General features: G+C 50.2%; 1 long non-coding RNA gene across 3 annotated transcripts; it reads left to right on the forward strand.

Annotated features, from left to right (window-relative positions):
* Positions 1-3,953: 3,953 nt before the first annotated feature.
* LOC127919809 (uncharacterized) lies at positions 3,954-5,042 on the forward strand. Of its 3 annotated transcripts, none has more exons than XR_008104077.1 (3): positions 3,954-4,027; positions 4,341-4,444; positions 4,957-5,042. It is a non-coding gene; the product is annotated as an uncharacterized LOC127919809 (long non-coding RNA). The 3 variants fall into 3 exon arrangements; XR_008104076.1 differs by having other exon boundaries at positions 4,007-4,051; XR_008104078.1 differs by lacking the exon at positions 3,954-4,027 and adding an exon at positions 4,171-4,199.
* The last annotated feature ends 1,077 nt before the right edge of the window (positions 5,043-6,119 follow it).

A 6,119-nucleotide genomic window follows, 5' to 3' on the forward strand; every position in this document is an offset into this window, starting at 1 on the left:
TTGAAGATCTTCTTCTGTTGGCACTCCAATATGTCCCATAAACATCACAAATGGTCCTTTGTTCAATTGATTCCGTCGTTATATCCCCCAAAATGTCCATTTATTTGGCATGTTTGATAAAAAAACACTAGTTCCAACTCGCCCTACATGACTACAAAGTATCTAATAAGTTACCTGTAAACTTTGTCCAAACATTTTCCAACAACTTTCCTAATCCAACTTAATTTTTTTATTTTAAAACGTAAATAATCAACGGGATGAACTGTGTTCAATAGCGAGAAAAATGAGTGGATGAGCAAATTTTAAAAAAGTGGATTGACCCACAGGTCACACGCCCCAAACAAAACAGTCCCCTTGGATATACACCCAGAAAGGAAAGGGCTACTTCTTCATTACTCAAAGGAAAAACATCAACCAATTTTTAAAAAACTGTTGACAGCTAGTGGAAGCGATGGCAACTGCAAGCATATTTCTAATAAAACTGGCTTGCCATAGAAATCGAATAGAAACAGATTGACCTCAAAACTTTTTTTTCCCTGGATGGATTGTGCTCGGGGTTTCACCTGTCAAATCATTTCTGTTATACTCACAGATATTATTCAAACAGTTGTAGAAACTTCAGAGTGTTTTCTATCGAAATCTACTAATAATATGCATATCTTAGCTTCTGGGCCTGAGTAGCTGTTTACTTTGGGCACGCTTGTCATCCGGACATGAAAATAGCGCCCCTAGCCCAAAGAGTTTTAACTGACTTGCCTAGTTAAATGAAGGTTAAATAAATACAAATACAAACATAATGGAGCTGAGTTTGCACATTCGAGACGTGTAGTCCACTTGTCATTTCAATCTCCTTGCATTAGCGTAGCCTCTTCTGTAGCCTGTCAACTATCTTGTCTGTCTATCCCTGTTATCTCCTCTCTGCACAGACCATACAAACGCTCCACACCGCGTGGCCGCGGCCACCTAATCTGGTGGTCCCAGCGCGCACGACCCACGTGGAGTTCCAGGTCTCCGGTAGCCTCTGGAACTGCCGATCTGCGGCCAACAAGGCAGAGTTCATCTCAGCCTATGCCTCCCTCCAGTCCCTCGACTTCTTGGCACTGACGGAAACATGGATCACCACAGATAACACTGCTACTCCTACTGCTCTCTCTTTGTCCGCCCACGTGTTCCTCGCACACCCCGAGAGCTCTGGTCAGCGGGGGTGGTGGCACCGGGATCCTCATCTCTCCCAAGTGGTCATTCTCTCTTTCTCCCCTTACCCATCTGTCTATCGCCTCCTTTGAATTCCATGCTGTCACAGTTACCAGCCCTTTCAAGCTTAACATCCTTATCATTTATCGCCCTCCAGGTTCCCTCGGAGAGTTCATCAATGAGCTTGATGCCTTGATAAGCTCCTTTCCTGAGGACGGCTCACCTCTCACAGTTCTGGGCGACTTTAACCTCCCACGTCTACCTTTGACTCATTCCTCTCTGCCTCCTTCTTTCCCTCCTCTCCTCTTTTGACCTCACCCCTCTCACCTTCCCCCCTACTCACAAGGCAGGCAATACGCTCGACCTCATCTTTACTAGATGCTGTTCTTCCACTAACCTCATTGCAACTCCCTCCAAGTCTCCGACCACTACCTTGTATCCTTTTCCCTCTCGCTCTCATCCAACACTTCCACACTGCCCCTACTCGGATGGTATCGCGCCGTCCCAACCTTCGCTCTCTCCCCCCGCTACTCTCTCCTCTTCCATCCTATCATCTCTTCCTCTGCTCAAACCTTCTCCAACCTATCTCCTGATTCTGCCTCCTCAACCCTCCTCTCCTCCCCTTTCTGCATCCTTTGACTCTCTATGTCCCCTATCCTCCAGGCGGGCTCGGTCCTCCCCCTCCCGCTCCGTGGGCTCGACGACTCATTGCGAGCTCACAGAACAGGGCTCCGGGCAGCCGGCGGAAATGGAGGAAAACTCGCTCCCTGCGGACCTGGCATCCTTTCACTCCCTCCTCTCTACATTTTCCTCCTCTGTCTCTGCTGCTAAAGCCACTTTCTACCACTCTAAATTCCAAGCATCTGCCTCTAACCCTAGGAAGCTCTTTGCCACCTTCCTCCCTCCTGAATCCTCCTCCCCCCCCTCCTCCCCTCTCTGCAGATGACTTCGTCAACCATTTTGAAAAGAAGGTCGGCGACATCCGATCCTCGTTTGCTAAGTCAAACGACACCGCTGGTTCTGCTCACACTGCCCTACCCTGTGCTCTGACCTCTTTCTCCCTCTCTCTCCAGATGAAATCTGCGTCTTGTGACGGCCGGCCCCTTAACAACCTGCCCGCTTGACCCTATCCCCTCCTCTCTTCTCCAGACCATTTCCGGAGACCTTCTCCCTTACCTTACCTCGCTCATCAACTCATCCTGACCGCTGGCTACGTCCCTTCCGTCTTCAAGAGAGCGAGAGTTGCACCCCTTCTGAAAAAACCTACACTCGATCCCTCCGATGTCAACAACTACAGACCAGTATCCCTTCTTTCTTTTCTCTCCAAAACTCTTGAACGTGCCGTCCCTTGGCCAGCTCTCCCGCTATCTCTCTCAGAATGACCTTCTTGATCCAAATCAGTCAGGTTTCAAGACTAGTCATTCAACTGAGACTGCTCTTCTCTGTATCACGGAGGCGCTCCCACACTGCTAAAGCTAACTCTCTCTCCTCTGCTCATCCTTCTAGACCTATCAGCTGCCTTCGATACTGTGAACCATCAGATCCTCCTCTCCACCCTCTCCAAGTTGGGCATCTTCCGGCGCGGCCCACGCTTGGATTATGTCCTACCTGACAGGTCGCTCCTACCAGGTGGCATGGCGAGATCTGTCTCCTCACCACGCGCTCTCACCACTGGTGTCCCCCAGGGCTCTGTTCTAGGCCCTCCTATTCTCGCTATACACCAAGTCATAACCTCACATGGTCTCTCCTATCATTGCTATGCAGACGACACACAATTAATCTTCTCCTTTCCCCCTTCTGATGACCAGGTGATCGCATCTCTGCATGTCTGGCAGACATATCAGTGTGGATGACGGATCACCACCTCAAGCTGAACCTCGGCAAGACGGGAGCTGCTCTTCCTCCCGGGAAGGACTGCCCGTTCCATGATCTCGCCATCACGGTTGACAACTCCATTGTGTCCTCCTCCCAGAGCGCTAAGAACCTTGGCATGATCCTGGACAACACCTGTCGTTCTCAACGAACATCAAGGCGGTGGCCCGTTCCTGTAGGTTCATGCTCTACAACATCCGCAGAGTACGACCCTGCCTCACACACAGGATCCTAATCCAGGCACTTGTCATCTCCCGTCTGGATTACTGCAACTCGCTGTTGGCTGGGCCTCCTGCCTGTGCCATTAAACCCCTACAACTCATCCAGAGAACGCCACAGCCCGTCTGGTGTTCAACCTTCCAAGTTCTCTTCACGTCACCCCGCTCCTCCGCTCTCCACTGGCTTCCAGTTGAAGCTCGCATCCGGCTACAAGACCATGGTGCTTGCCTACGGAGCTGTGAGGGGAACGGCACCTCAGTACCTCCAGGTTTCCTGATCAGGCCCTACACCCAAACAAGGGTACTGCTCATCCACCTCTGGCCTGCTCGCCTCCCTACCACTGAGGAAGTACAGCTCCCGCTCAGCCCAGTCAAAACTGCCCGCTGCTCTGGCCCCCAATGGTGGGAACAAACTCCCTCACGACGCCAGGACAGGCGGAGTCAATCACCACCTTCCGGAGACACCTGAAACCCCACCTCTTTAAGGAATACCTAGGATAGGATAAAGTAATCCTTCTCACCCCCTTTAAAAGATTTAGATGCACTATTGTAAAGTGGCTGTTCCACTGGATGTCATAAGGTGAATGCACCAATTTGTGTCGCTCTGGATAAGAGCCGTCTGCTAAATGACTTAAATGTAAAATGTAAATATAACGCTGCCCTACAGGTATATAACACTGCCCTGTCTACCACAGGTATATAATGCTGCCCTACCACAGGTATATAACGCTGCCCTACCACAGGTATATAACGCTGCCCTACCACAGGTATATAACGCTGCCCTACCACAGGTACATAACGCGTCTTCTACCAGGTATATAACGCTGCCCTACCACAGGTATAACACTGCCCTGTCTACCACAGGTATATAACGCTACCTGTCTACCACAGGTATATAACGCTGCCCTACCACAGGTATATAACGCTGCCCTGTCTACCACAGGTATATAACGCTGCCCTGACTACCACAGGTATATAACGCTGCCCTGTCTACCACAGGTATATAACGCTGCCCTGTCTACCCAGAGGTATATAACGCTGCCCTGTCTGCCACAGGTATATAACGCTGCCCTACCACAGGTATATAACGCTGCCCTACCACAGGTATATAACGCTGCCCTGTCTACCACAGGTATATAACGCTGCCCTGTCTACCACAGGTATATAACGCTGCCCTGTCTACCACAGGTATATAACGCTGCCCTGTCTACCACAGGTATATAACGCTGCCCTGTCTACCACAGGTATATAACGCTGCCCTACCACAGGTATATAACGCTGCCCTACCAGAGGTATATAACGCTGCCCTGTCTACCACAGTGTGTAACGCTGCCCTGTCTACCACAGGTATATAACGCTGCCCTGTCTACCACAGATATATAACGCTGCCCTGTCTACCAGAGGTATATAATGCTGCCCTGTCTACCACAGGTATATAACGCTGCCCTACCACAGGTATATAACGCTGCCCTGTCTACCACAGGTATATAAACGCTGCCCTGTCTACCACAGATATATAATCGCGCCTGTCTACCACAGGTATATAACACTGCCCTGTCTGCCACAGGTATATAACGCTGCCCTGTCTACCACAGGTATAACGCTGCCCTACCACGGGTATATAACGCTGCCCTGTCTGCCACAGGTATTAACGCTGCCCTGTCTACCACAGGTATATAACGCTGCCCTACCACAGGTATATAACGCTGCCCTACCACAGGTATATAACGCTGCCCTACCACAGGTATATAACGCTGCCCTGTCTGCCACAGGTATATAACGCTGCCCTACCACAGGTATATAACGCTGCCCTGTCTACCAGAGGTATATATAACGCTGCCCTGTCTACCACAGGTATATAACGCTGCCCTGTCTACCACAGGTATATAACGCTGCCCTGTCTGCCACAGGTATATAACGCTGCCCTGTCTACCACAGGGTATATAACGCTGCCCTGTCTACCACAGGTATATAACGCTGCCCTGTCTACCACAGCTATATAACGCTGCCCTGTCTGCCACAGGTATATAACGCTGCCCTACCACAGGTATAACGCTGCCCTACCACAGGTATATAACACTCCCTGTCTACCACAGGTATATAACGCTGCCCTGTCTACCACAGGTATATAACGCTGCCCTGTCTACCACAGGTATATAACACTGCCCTGTCTACCACAGGTATATAACGCTGCCCTACCACAGGTATATAGCGCTGCCCTGTCTACCACAGGTATATAACGCTGTCCTGTCTACCACAGGTATATAACGCTGCCCTGTCTACCACAGGTATATAACGCTAACCCCCTGTCTACCACAGGTATATAACGCTGCCCTGTCTGCCACAGGTATATAACGCTGCCCTGTCTACCACAGGTATATAACGCTGCCCTGTCTACCACAGGTATATAACGCTGCCCTGTCTACCACAGGTATATAACGCTGCCCTACCACAGGTATATAAACGCTGCCCTGTCTACCACAGGTATATAACGCTGCCCTGTCTACCAGCCAGGTATATAACGCTGCCTGTCTACCACAGGTATATAACGCTGCCCTGTCTACCACAGGTATATAACGCTGCCCTTACCACAGGTATATAACGCTGCCTGTCTTACCCACAGGTATAACGCTGCCCTGTCTACCACAGGTATATAACGCTGCCCTGTCTACCACAGGTATATAACGCTGCCCTACCACAGGTATATAACGCTGCCCTGTCTACCACAGGTATATAACGCTGCCCTGTCTACCACAGTTTCGCTTTGTCTACCACAGGTATATAACGCTGCCCTACCACAGGTATATAACGCTGCCCTACCACAGGTATATAACG

Source organism: Oncorhynchus keta, unplaced genomic scaffold (genome assembly GCF_023373465.1).
Source record: "Oncorhynchus keta strain PuntledgeMale-10-30-2019 unplaced genomic scaffold, Oket_V2 Un_contig_17547_pilon_pilon, whole genome shotgun sequence".
In the NCBI taxonomy this organism is placed as follows: Eukaryota; Metazoa; Chordata; class Actinopteri; order Salmoniformes; family Salmonidae; genus Oncorhynchus; species Oncorhynchus keta.